This window comes from Palaemon carinicauda, chromosome 21, assembly GCF_036898095.1.
Source record: "Palaemon carinicauda isolate YSFRI2023 chromosome 21, ASM3689809v2, whole genome shotgun sequence".
NCBI classification, from domain to species: Eukaryota; Metazoa; Arthropoda; class Malacostraca; order Decapoda; family Palaemonidae; genus Palaemon; species Palaemon carinicauda.
Window position 1 is genome coordinate 22,794,318 of NC_090745.1, and position 14,424 is coordinate 22,808,741.

The 14,424-nt window shown below is 35.4% G+C and overlaps 1 protein-coding gene across 7 annotated transcripts in view; it reads right to left on the reverse strand.

Annotated features, from left to right (window-relative positions):
- Positions 1–8,237, reverse strand: part of LOC137615216 (uncharacterized bromodomain-containing protein 10-like) — a 93,727-nt gene extending 85,490 nt beyond the window's left edge. The window contains exon 1 of one of the 7 annotated variants that reach the window (XM_068344891.1): positions 8,153–8,237. The gene's annotated coding sequence lies outside the window, so the exon portion shown is untranslated. Of the gene's footprint in view, positions 1–7,337; positions 7,535–7,617; positions 7,958–8,152 lie in introns of those variants that run through there. The other 6 variants (XM_068344887.1, XM_068344886.1, XM_068344885.1 and 3 more) reach the window with 6 other exon arrangements.
- Positions 8,238–14,424: the final 6,187 nt, after the last annotated feature.

The window sequence follows — 14,424 nt, forward strand, 5'->3', positions numbered from 1 at the left end:
CGTTTCGACCGCCGACATATAAGTTCCACAAGGGCGGTCAGGTAAACCGGGACACTTCCGCATCACAGAGGCCAACTTCACAAACACTCTGTAGAAAAGAAAAAGCAAACAAAAGATCAGTCGAAATGGCTGTCAGAAAGGCGAGGGTGACAGCGGACACGTCCGTCTAGCACCCGAGTCGAGAGCAAAGTGAACTCAGCACAGGTGTGTGTGAGGGGGGGGGGGGGGGTAGCAAACTACCCTCCCTACCCCCGCTAACTAGCGGTGGGGTAGTAAACCCTCGTTAAAATTCTAATGGCTCGTCATTTCAGCTACGCTGAAAGTAATTACCCATATTAAATAGCGTGGTTTGTATTTCAGTTACGGAACAAAAATTACTTTATGATATTTACAATGACACTGCTTTCTCTCTTCCTATTACAAATCAGAGCAGGATTTTTTGGCAAACCATCTATGGCAAACAACGTGGATTTCAAAGTCCAACATGATAAAATCAATTCCAATACAGGTTAATGGTTCAGAACAGCCAAGATTTTAACATGATATAAGCTCCAATAAATTCAGACTCAAATTTATGTTGAGCATAAATGGTCAGTCATTGCTCCAAGAAATCAGGAGCACTACCATCTAAAAAGAAAAACAGAAAATTGTCCACAACTTACAGTATTCAAAAGCCTTTTAATCACACTGCAATGATCTTCACTTTTCTTTTGTCAACCAAGTTTGATACTTCACTTTTCTTTTGTCAACCAAGTTTGATACTTCGTGTTAAAAGAAATAAAAATGTTTCTTTAACTATAATTCATTTCATTTCAGTTCATCCTGTTTCCTAAGTAAATTTCATAATTTTTCAGCCACATCAAAAATTCTATGAAAAAGATAGAAAAAATTTCCAAGTACAAAAACACAGTAAAGTACTTGAAGAAATACTTCATAAAATTAAATAAAAAGACAGCAAGCAAAGATATAATCTCATAAAGAGCATGTCATTGATGTATAATCAATTTGCTGGAAAGGAAGACAGTTCCAACATATCAGTCTTTAAACAATTTTCAAGAATCTTTTTGTCTATCACTGAACAAATATTTGGAGGAACAACAATCGTGGCTTGTTGGTACCTGGAGGAGTTGAAATGCACATTGATAGTGGCATATTGCCACTCAAACAAGGTGCACTTTCCAAAATTTACAACTAAATTTTTTTAAATTTTACTTCTTTTAATCTTAAATACACACACAAGGTATTAGAAAGTTGTAGTGATAGTGAATAAGCCATAAAGAAAATGTGTGCAAGCCACAAAAGAATTGAGAAAAATTGCAGATTTTGAAAATATTTGCATACTTCCTAGAATATAAATCTTCATAATTTATTTAGTTATTAGACAGTTCACTATTCTTCTTTGGTAGGGTATGACAATCTCAGAGAGCATTTTTGCTCTTACTCAAACAAGGGCTATGACTCCAATTTTGTTCATTATCCTCTGTGTGAAAAAACATCGACTGATGGTTGCCCTCGATTCCTTGCAAAGCCGGCTCAAGATATTAGGCCTCTTTAAGTGGAAACACTCCATATTGGGCATGACAGGTGTTAGACTTGAGTTAGCCTAGCCTAGCTGATGCTACTTCAGGCTTAGCATAGTCTAGCTTGACTGATAATGTACAGGTTCAGGCCAGGCCTACCCTTACACTAGTTGCTGCTGCTTTAGTTTGGTGTTCAGAGGCCAACGTTTATGATCATGCTCAGTCGTTCTACTTTTCTTCAAATAATGTCAGTCAGGAGGTTATAGGCTCGTGCCTGATCTAACCGCACAGCCACCAAGTCCCCTTACTACTTTTAAAGTGCTTTAAAATCATTATCTGCTTTATTTATCAACTTTCATATCCTCTTCATAATTTTATGCATATAAGAACTAACATTTCTTTAACAATAACAAATAATAAATCTGATTTGTCTTTTTCCTAAATATACAATCCTAAGTCCTTTAGGAACAGCTGATGAATTATTTTTCTTAGCCCGATTATTCAAAGTCGTCTCCTTTTGATGTGTATGATCTCTTAATAATTCTATGAGGTTTATCAGATGTAAACTGTAAAGAGAAACAAAGTGAGTATGTATAGCGAGTGTGTGCGTGAGACAAAGAAGGATTGTGGATGTCACAACCAAACTCATTCCTTATCCGTACCTACTCATGCTGACTTTTCCCCCACTAACAAGGCCTGTATTTGAGACGGCTTTGGAGAAAGTCCCCTTTCCAACTGGCTGGAAACTTATAAGGGGAACTCAAAACTTAAACATGTATGATGGTGAAGGACTTGAGGTTCTGTCCATGAAATGTACCAGTGACTTCATAGTACCAGCGGCTTAATGGCCTGGCTTCAAAAGTTGTTTTGCGCTACGAATCTCTATCTAGTGCAACTAAAAAAATCATATATGTTCAAAATACCCTTATAAGACCTTTTATGATTATGGGTTTGTTTGGATACATATAATTCCCCCTTGTAAGGAGTACAGTATGGGGAATCAATTCTTTTGTTACAGAGTACTGTAAACAATGAAGTAATGAGGGTGAGAACAGGTGTAAGAAATGATTAAGCAGCCAGAGTGGATATGTGTTGAGGTGGTTTGGCAATGTAGAGAGAGTGGAAAATGGCCATCTGCTGAAGAAGGTGGTGAATGCAAGAGTTGATGGGAGAAGTAAAAGAGGAAGGCCAAGTGTCATGGGTAAATGCAATATCATTAAAGGAATATATTATCAAAACAGAGATATGTATTTATTCCTAAAGTATAAGCAGAGACTTGAGTCAACTACCATTGTGTTTGCTCAATGCAGTCATTTTGGAAACAAACCAAGCCTCGAGGAAGAGTGCTTGTAGCGATAAAGGAACTGACTTGTTTGGGTCAAGATGTAATCGCCTTAATCAGTGGGGTCAGCATTTTATGAGAAAACCGAGCCTCAAGGGATATCCGTTTATGAAAAATGTCATCATGGGTCGACAAGTGCCGCGCTTTTGTTAAGACTTAACACGAGGTCGAGGTTGCATCAGAAATTTGTTCTAGAAGCTACTATGGCGTAATCGAATTGGGCGTTTTTGAGGCAACCAATCGAGACACAGAATTGTCAAAAATGCCTTATATGGAAATGATGACTGTCCATCGTAATCATCTCCGTCCATACATGGGTGAATAAACTTCAAGAAGAGAGTGTCCAGAGGAGATAGGACAGGACATAGGCCAAAAGAGGAACTATATCCGAATCAGATAGGAACGGCGTACTGACGAGATGAGAAGTAGAGAACACCAAAAGTCTGATAGAGCTAGTTTCCAACCTTCCCTTCAAACGACGCTTATCTCTAAAATCATGTTATGGCTGAGAAGCTGAGATGAATTGCAGCAGCGAGCCATCACTGCTTGTGACGAGAACTAGCAAACACTGCCTGTAGCCTGACCTAAGTTCTACACTATCATCGAATTCTTGGAGAAGACTTCTGATGTCCCTTTTTGATGCCACTCTTCTGTGACTTTGAATCTGAAGTCATCATGCCAGTTCCCCCTGAACTACAGCCGCCCTTCAGAGACGTTCTCAAGTCTGAAGCCTCTGTACCAATATCATCTCAGCAGCTCCAGAAAACTATTTAACATTACTTAAGCATTTCTTCATTACTGACTATTCCCCTTTTCTATTAATGTTTTGATTGATTTGATTTGTCAGTTAAAGGAACCGAAGAAGTAACATTGATTTTCTTTATAAGTCTGTAAATAAACGTGGTGAGTTTTGTTGCGAGTTCTTTTTATATTAATTTCCCATATTTCATAGGTGGTTGTTGGAAATATTTAATTTAAATATCAAAAGAACCTGTAACAATTTTAATATCGTAACACCAAGGTTTAGGCAGATGAATGGGGTGAAGAAAGCTCTATGTGATCAAAGGATAAATTTTAGGTAGAAGATGCTGCTAAAAATAGGAATGAATGGCGAGCAATAGTGATGCAGTTCCGGTAGGCCCTGCTACTTCCTCCGGTCGCCTTGGTGACCGCTGAGGTACCAGCAGTAAGAGATTCGGCACATGAAGCTTCACTTGTGGATAACGTAGGTGGTAAGGGCTGATGCACCCTAGCAGTACTAATCAAACTTAGATAAATCTCTCATCAGGTTGGGAGGAGCAAAAAGAAGAAAAGTCCCCTTTTGTTCTTTCTTTTTGATGTCAGCTACCTCCAAAAATAGAGGGAAGTGCCTTGGTAGATGGATGGATGGATAAGTAAATATCATTACTATCACTGTAATCCTCATATGAGCTATCTGGCTGGTTCTCGGACCCTAATTCAGAAGCACTATTATCACCCTTGCAGAAAAAAAAAAAGAAAAAAAAAAGTGAAATAAGACAAAAAGAAAATTAGAAAATAATTTAGAATTCGAATTCACATTTACTCTCAAAACTATGATAATCTTAACGAATGACTACCTGAGGAATATTGGCCAAGTATTCAAGAAAGCGCTCCCCATACTGTACCTCATGTGAAGATGACGTCATGATGTCCATCAGATATTTATTGGTGGAAATGAATAGTGGATGGAGCTTTGGCAACTCTCTGGTAAACAATACGTTGCCTTAAACCCCTCCCAACTGCTTTGCTTGGTTAGGAACAAAATTATGTAGAAGTATACATTGCTTCTCTTTCTAACTATATGGTAAAACACGTTAACATATACGTAGCAGTGTTGAAGGGGTTAAAGAGGTGCTAGAACCACGCCTGAAATGTGAGGCATGCTGGGATGATGCACGTAAGGGGAGAGGTCCCCTTAGAACAGACATTCACTGAAGGGGCTTGTCTGGATGAGGTGCATCTGAAAGAAGCATGTCTGAAAGAGGCTTATCTAGAAGAAGTAGAGTCATCCCTTGAAGACCCTGCAGAAGGTGGAGAATTGTACGATGACCCTCCGAAGAGGAAGGATCTGGCAGAGGTTGAGGAACAACATTGCGTAAAGGCTCAGAGAGCTCAGAAGGAGACCTCTTTGAAGCACAAGTGTTAGGCACTCAATTCTTAATCCTCTACTATATGCATGTGCATAAAGTTTCCCTCGAAAATGATGCCCAAGAGACAAGTCTCCTAATTCTTTGGAGATACCCAAGGCTCATCATCTGCTTTGGCAGGAACCTCCTGTTAGTGCCTTCCTGACAGAACCTGCTGTAGCTTCTCCAAAGGGGACTCCTGAAACCCCAAGGAAGCCAACAGCACACGCAATACACCTGAAACCTGAAACAAAGGAGGCCTACCCTAAAGGTTCAAAGGTCACTTATGAATGGCAGAGGCAAGGGACAGTGACATTGCCCTAGAGACTGACCATATATATTACATGATCAGCGGCCAAGCCCCCTCTCCATCCAAGCTAGGACCAGGAAGGGCCAGGCAATAGCTGCTGATGACTCAACAGATAGACCTATAGGCTCCCCAAAACCTTACCTTAAAAGGTTGGTAAGGTTGCAGATGCTACAGGCACTAACAAGTCTGCCCGGGACTCGAACCCCCATCTCACAAACACCAGGCAGAGACGTTACCAATCAGGCCACAACGGGGAAACTAGCCAAGCGAGGAAAGGAAATAAGGAAACGGATAGAATAGTGTACTCGATTAACACAATTTCATTTTTGAAGTCCATTGTTTACTTTTGGGAGATAGATTATGAGTTACTGAGCAGGCGTTATTGGCATAAACTATCAGCAGCTCTATTTTTTGTATGATGTAACCATTAGCTGGCATTTTGAACCAAATAAAAGCTTTCAAATATTTACGCTCAAGTTCTAAGATGTTGTTTTATAAGAGCCATTTTTTCCCACTCTGCTTCAGTTCCACCGTGATATAAATTACAGTGTTGGTAATTACAATATTTTTAAATTCACCCCGCTTTGCCTACGTGAGCTGCATTAATTATTTTTCCAACTGGTTATCTTGTATTTATTATATTCCCTACCATTACTATGGCTATAAACAACTCTCTTTTGGCATTTCACCACTCAATACCCAGTTCCCCATTGAGATTCACCATAATTGTTTTTATAGGGGGATGAGGTAAGAAAACCCATGAACAGGTGGTTTGTCTTAATATTCATGGTCAGAAATGGGTGAAACACAAGACAGCTAGTAGGAAAAATATATGGTTTAAGTACTTTGCTAAAAATTAAGCATCATGGTTGCCAATTAAAGTAAAATATATTAACCTAAGTATTTGATATATTTTATATTTGTGTGCTTTGTGTATTGATGTATTGCCTTTCTGTTTGATAACCATCAAAGCCATTTACAATGCTATCCTGTAGGAGAAATAACAAAATAAAATGAAAGCCTTACTTGTCCAACTATTAGGTTAACATATATCATGTGAAAGACTGGAGATACTTAGGTTTTCATGAGAAACTGAAGACCATCTTGTTTTCTGAGTCCTTCGATAACGTGGATTTGACAATAAATGAGCAATATGCGGTGTGAGATGTTAGATGCCTTGGAATGTATTCGATAAAATGTACTATGAAAGGTCCGTTGAGAGATGGGTTCCCCTACAGTATAGAACCTACAAAACAGCCCTTCAAATAAATTTAAAATAAAATAACAATTACTTCAAAATAAAATATGTATTGGCATTCATGACATGGTGAGAGGGGTGGCTTGAGAGGGCCATTATTGTTGGTCTATTAACATACTTGAGCATAATAACAGCAGCTCAAAATAAAGTTAACACATACTAGTCTAGAATACACAAATGTTTTGCTCACGACCTATCACACCACTTAAAAGCCTTGTATGATAAAATTAATTAATTAAAGTCCTGTAGAGACTAGCATTCCCCTGCAGTGTAGGGCCAGAAAAAAAGTAAAAGTAAAGTATTTATCTCGAAATAGCCTATTTGATAACTTAAGCTAAAATGTAGACTTTTAGCAAGACTGAACTGATGATTTCCATAAGCAATGTTGGAGATTTTATTTACATAGCCTACATTACTAATTAGCTTTAAAACCTTTATTCCATTGTGAATACAAGTTCCAATTGTATTAAGAAAAGGGTTAGCCTAACAGCAGGCATGCAGTAGCCTAACCTAACATTCAGCCTTCTTAACACTAGCTGGTCTTCAACATCTTACTCTCAAGTTACATATTTGCTCAGAAACAAATTTAAAGCCTGGGTAAAAAATCTTAGCTACTCAGGAACTATAAATATATATAAAAATCTTTAAAAAAATTCGTGATTTACATAGGACTACATGAAAAAATAGCATGGATATTCACAGGCCTACTTCGAAATTTAGGATGACATAATGGACACTTGTTAAGTTTAATTTGACTTACCTTTAGCCTAATTAACTTTCACAAGCAATGTGAAAAAAACACAATTAATAAAGATAGATTTGCGCCAAAGGGCAGGTATCGAGGGTCCTTTGGGGTATGACCCGTGACCTACGAAGGGGTCAAAAATTGGGGGGCAGGGTTGACCTGACACGCGGATCCCTGCCATTATTACGTCACTCATTCATCCCAATCAGCTGTTTCTTGTTTACACTCCCTTTACTTCACTTCAAAATGAGGAAAAGGACAGAGTAGGATCAAAAAGTGCCTTTCACGCACTAACCTCTTACGACAACTCACGCTTTCTATGATTTAGGGTCATCCATCTCCTAGGCGATGCCCTCAGGGACGCCTGTGGCACTCTACAGCTACTGGTGGAGGCCTTAGAGAAGCGAATGGCACAATTAACGTAAGTTTCCGACGTTTGTGGCACAAGACCGAAAACGGTGTGAGCTTGTTTTGGATGGACAGTTTCCTCCGCTGTGCCAACATGTACCCACTGGGTCAGTGCATATCATACGTTGGGATTTTTTCTTGGCGATGTCTTAAAACAATAAATCAGTTTTCTTTAAAGTTACATCTGGTATATATAATGTGCCATTGGCTATTTTATAGGATTCTACTTGGAACTACTTGCAGAGGTGAAAGCAGGACCTCGAAGTAAAAAAGCAGTCGTGCGGTTCTTTTTGGTCAAAGCGGGACCTTTAAATGAAAATTAAAATGATGTTATTAGGCCTAAACCAAGTTATATACAGACTCTGGGATGTGTAAACAAAACTATTATATTCAAATAAATAAATAAAACAACAATTACTTACCGGGAAAGGTCAAACACAGAGTTTTCTCTGGACGGAACACGGTCATTGGCAGGGATGTCATGGAGGACGAGGTAGCTCAAGTACTAAACCAAAAGTATGTTAGGAGGAATTGTGTAAAAATTAAAATGGTAACAGACATGACAATTATCAAAAAATTATATTTCTATGAATTAGAATTCTTATGTAAGAGGAATTATTTTTAGGTTCATTATTTACTCCATAGGTAAATTCTGGAGCTTTCATCAATAAAAAACAAAATATGAGATACTCATTCTTAACTCATTTAAAGTAACAAATATTAATCAATAAAGAACCATTATATATCATAATTGCTCTTTTATTCTAAAAAATAAAACCTAAATAATGTAAATAATTTTAGAAAAGTTTGGTAGTTGAGCTAATCGAGAGATGGTTGTGGCTCTTGTTCTTCATTTCATGTTATTCTGGTGGAAGAGCCGAAGGCAGGTGTTCGTACATTTGTCCTCTGTATTACTTGCATGTGTGTCTTCTAACTGGGCATTACCATCTACGCGTCTTCTCGTTTGTTTTTTGAAGCTTTAAGTAAGTAACACGTGAAACCTGTTAATAACTTTTTCGTTTTGCAACGTTTGTTTAAGATAAAATACGATTAAGTTGTCAAATACGTTTAGTTTAGAAATTTAATATTATTAATAACATGATCAGTGTACGTGTTTAATGTTTGCAAATTTATTATTTTTAAGTCAATTACATGTTATGATATCCGTAACCTAGTCTTGCTTTTATAATAATCGATGTAAGACTGAAATTATTTCTCGAAGAGTAAGAGTTTATATATAATTTGAGGAAATGAGAAGTCCAGGTAAGTACAGATGCTGAGAAAATCATCAATGTGTCAGACTATTCCAGTTACACTGACGTGATTGAATCTAATCAGTTAGCAACTTGATGTTTAACTCTGCCGTTTGCTCATAATTTCGAATGTTACTTAGAAATTTATATATTATGTCTGGAGCAACATTTAGATGGTAAAATCATAGAAATAAGAGAGATGGCGGATTATTTTGTGGGAGTGTTTAAGCAGCGACTGTGAATACCACTCTACTGCCGCTCAACCTTTGTCAGCGTCATCTAGTTTTAATTTTAAACTCCTTTTATATAAAGGTAATTTATGTATGAAAGTTGTTTACTATCGAACATTTTGTGTTTGGAGTAAATATTTTTTCTAGCATTTTGCTTACGAAATTTTACTTTTCGCCTTCTGCTCTGCTTTCCAAGTTCAGGATAGATCCAATGTATTTACAAAATCTCATGTGTTCTAACGCGTGCCTTAAAGATGGATGTAGTGTATTGGCACTGGCGGAAGACGACTTCGACTAGCGTCGGGTGTCTTTTTTTGCACTCCGTATGACTTACTGCATATGCATTTGACGAACCAACGTGATTTTGAGGGAACATATTGAAGTCGAGTTATTTCCCTTCTCGTTTTGTGTCCCCCTCCCAGTCTGAAATGTTTACGGGGAAACAATCGCTAACGCTTCTCTCCCTCTCTTTCTCTTTTCAACATCTTTACGCTCAGCTGCGGCTTCTCTTGTATATTGTTAGTCTATTATTGATCGTAATATTCACTTCCACACAGGCGCTATGTTTAAACTATAAAGTGCCATGCATTTATTTGCTGTTATTTTTTTTTTCATTTGTCAACATTTAGGTATTGAAAGAAAATATCTTGGATGGGAAATGATTTTTTAAAGCTGATTGCCTCCCTTTGCATTTACAGAAATGGGTCCGTCTGAGTTATTTCTTATTTCACAGTAAAATTTATAGGAATTCATATATATGTATATATGACGGTTAATTAAAGGAAGTTATATTACATTGCATAACTAAAAATATATTAAACCATAGCTGATATAACTTCCCTACAATCTGTCCTACTATGAACATAGCATACGGTACCTTGCGCGCACACGCACACACAATTGCATTATATATATATATATATATATATATATATATATATATATATATATATATATATATATATATATATATATATATATATATATATACAAGTCCGAAGCCTTTGTCCTGCAGTCGACTAGCAACGGAGGATATATATATATATATATATATATATATATATATATATATATATATATATATATATATATATATATATATATATATATATATATATATATTTTTATATTATATATATATATATATATATATATATATATATATATATATATATATATATTTATATATATATATATATATATATATATATATATATATATATATATTTATATATATATATATATATTTATATATATATATATATATATATATATATATATATATATATATATATATATATATATATATATATTTATATATATATATTTATATATATATATTTATATATATATATATATATATATATATATATATATTATATATATATATCTATATATATATATATATATATATATATATATATATATATATATATATATGTGTGTGTGTGTGTGTGTGTGTGTGTGCTTCAGCGTATTAACTGAATTTAACTCCCCTTTACCTTGGAAATTACAGCGGCTGGCAAAACTTCATTGGTAAAATTTAAAGTTAATGGCTAGTTGTTCCTATACTGACAATTTTTACCGAAGCATGTTATCGTTTTAAGGTTAATCTAATTATATAATGTGTTATATATTGTTAGTTACTGTTATATGGAACGAAATTGCTTTTTTCTGCATCAAACTACGTAGTTGTTTCATATGTATTTTTAGGTGTATTTTGTCCCTAAGGATTTTTTTTAAATATTTTATTGGTTTTGCAGGACGGAGTAATGGCCACGCGTCGAAGGCCCCGTGGAAGTGGTAGGGGAAGAGGCAGAAGCAAGACGATTGATCCGTCATTTAGATATACAGTGAACAGAGTGAGTATAATATACTTTTATTATTATTATTATTATTATTATTATTATTATTATTATTATTATTGTATGCTTATTTAGATATATTTACTATCGTGTAACTGTTGTCTGGTTATGGTTATTGACATTTATAGTTAATGTATTACTATAGTTTTATATTTGTGTATTTTTAATCTTATTTATACTTATGTTTTTTTATTTCATAATCTGGTAACATTATAGCTTCATGTCCTATTTATTAGAAATATATTTAAATGGCAAATGCAAATTGGTTGTTACATTTTAGTGAACGATACATTACGGACCAGCACGACTTTGTAATAGACTTATTATTACTATATAGTCCTAGTTTAATTAAGTACCTAAGATTATCCAGAGTTGGTGGTATGGTGGAAGCTCATGATAATTCCAGTATCTGAATTGCAATATGTAGGCCTACCATGTATTGTGTGTACGAATGTTTGATTTAAAAAAAAAATCGCACCATACCTTGCTGGTGATTAACATCTGGTCTATCTCATACTTTCATTTGGTGCAAGTATGGTGGTCAAAACTTCTAAACATTGACACATCCAAATACTCTCTCTCTCTCTCTCTCTCTCTCTCTCTCTCTCTCTCTCTCTCTCTCTCTCTCTCTCTCTCTCTCTCTCTCTCTCTCTCTCTCTCTCCTTGTCCAACCTTTTAAGATGTACTTCTGAGCGCAAGTGATCATGTTTTACTGTCAAATATGATTTGACAATTTATGACGTTTTATAGCATTTTGAAGCTGTATCTGTTTTGCGAATTGTTATCTAGCATAAATGCAGCCCTTTGATGATGTTATATTTATATAGATACCCTGGTTGATGTACTTTAATTTCTAGCGAAACTGGAACTCGCATTCGCTATAAGAAATGGACGAGTGCAGGCTATTTGGCATTTTTCGTGTTATCCAATTAAAGGTATTATAAAGGTTTCGTTTAGTCTAGATATGTAGATCCTAAATCGAGATAATTATTCGTGTATCACATACAGAGAATTTTAAGGTTTGAAATTTTATGCCGTTGTGATCAGTTTGACTTAGAAATTCCAGTCCAAGTGCTTCAAATGTATGGAATTTCCTTATTTTATTTGACATTTATCTCTATGAAATTTTTGTTCAAGTTGTGCAGATATTTCTTTGATATATTGATTTTTCATATATTGCATACATACAGTACTGTAGTCTCAGTTTATAACAGAGTACCCTAAAACAATAAACCCTATTGAATTGCAACAAATTCTACAAGTAGTATCATGTAAAGAATGATTTTTTTGTCCTTATTTTTAAGATTTAGTTCTATATACTGATAAAACCTACGTAAATTGATCATTTAAACTAGATATATAATCCCCTGTGGATAGATATATATTTGATGAATTGCATTCATGTTTTTTTTTTTCTGTGTCTATTAACGATGGTTTGAAGATTATAATTCCCTCACTTGGACTTTTTGTAGCCCAACCCGGTGTTAACCTCTCTTCACTGGCTCCTGTAACCGTATAGCTTAAAACTCCAAAACTAATCAACTGGTTACGACTTACGAAATGCTCAACTAGATCCAGTCCAGTCCAGTCCTCAAACAAACCTAACCTAACCTTCCTTATCCTAATGTGTCATATTGTACCAGGGGTTTACCACCCTTTCTGAGTGGGAATACCCTAATGTGGTGAAAGGGTTTGTGTAATACCATGATCAGCAAAGTTGTACTAATCAGGGTTACCCATACTAGGTTGCTTTGCTGTGAGAAATTAGACAAAAATCTCCCATCATCACCAATCCCCACTGGTCAGTGTGGTGATGAAATTTGACCAAACCTCAGGCATGGATTGACATTTCTGAAGACTTTGTTCTGCAATGGACTAGGAATGGCTGCATTTGTTGTTGTTACTTAGTGAGTTTTTACCTCTGTTAGCACTAGTAAACACCGGAACCCCATGCTCTTCCCTAACCCAGCCTATGAGGCTGAGTTTTTACTTACGATGGCCCCCAGCCTAAAATACCCCAGGACTCACTACGTAGGCTACTGGTTAATATTTACCCTTTACTGATAGGTTTATAGCTTTTCAATACCCCTTGGGACTCAGGAGCATAATTATTTTCTCATAATCATGAAATACTTAATCATCTTGTCACCTTGATATCCTGGTACCTTTGTGGTCATGATTTTATATGATTTATGGTTGCAGGATATTTTATGTTCCAGATTATGTTTCGAAGCTTATTGAACTTCAAAATTTGTCATATGTGATCTTTATTATTATTATTATTATTATTATTATTATTATTATTATTATTATTATTATTATTATTATTATCATTATTATTATCTAAGCTACAACCTTAGTTGGGAAAGCAGGATATTAAAAGGGAATAATAGCCCAGTGAGGAAAGAAAATAAGTAAACTACAAGAGAAGTAATGAACAATGGATATGAAATTTTCTAAGAAAAGTAAGATCAGAATACATCTTTCATATATAAACTAGGTCTACTGGATTTGAGTTTTAAAGGTTTAAAGATTACAAATGAATAGCAGAGGCAAGGGACAGTGACAATACCCTGTAAACTGATCATATATGTAGAATGAGCATCCAAGCCCACTCTCCACCCATGCTAAGACCAGGGAGGGCCAGGCAATGGCTACTGATGACTCAGCAGGTAGACCAATAGGTTCCCCCAAACTCTCCATACTTGGCTCACAAGGATGGAGAGGTTGCAGATACTACAAGAAACTATCTAAGTTTGAGCAGGTCTCGAACCCCAGTCCAGCAGAATGCCAGGCAGGGACGTTCTAATAGGTTACCACAACCTTATTAATGGGAAGAAAATAGTAGTCTCCCAAAATTAGGGTAGAGTTATGTTCATGTAGATACTTATCACTTACAAGAACATGTATGTACTTATTTTGACAGATGGTGTGTTAAGAAGTAACCTATGCTGTCATTGTTATTTTACCTTAGTTTTTAGATTTTGTGAATGCAATTTGTTTAATTTAGAATGTATGTATTTTTTAATTTTCCTGTAATGACAAAAACAAAATTGAAATGTTACTAGTGCAATAATGCCTAATGGAGCCTTATTGGATTAGTAATGTATGATTAATATTTCTTGGTACTGACAACTTTGTTAAGTTTAGTTAATTGTGGGATAGCATATCCCATAAATGTATGTAGTGCAGTAAATTATTCTAGAGCTGGCATATAAGAAAAGGAATGTTAAGAGAATTTTGTCTTTGTATACTTAATTAAATATGAAAGAAAAAAATGATGTCCATGTGTGAAGCCTCAAAATAGTGCAGTTATATTGCATGCAAATTTCCTGTTATAAGCCAG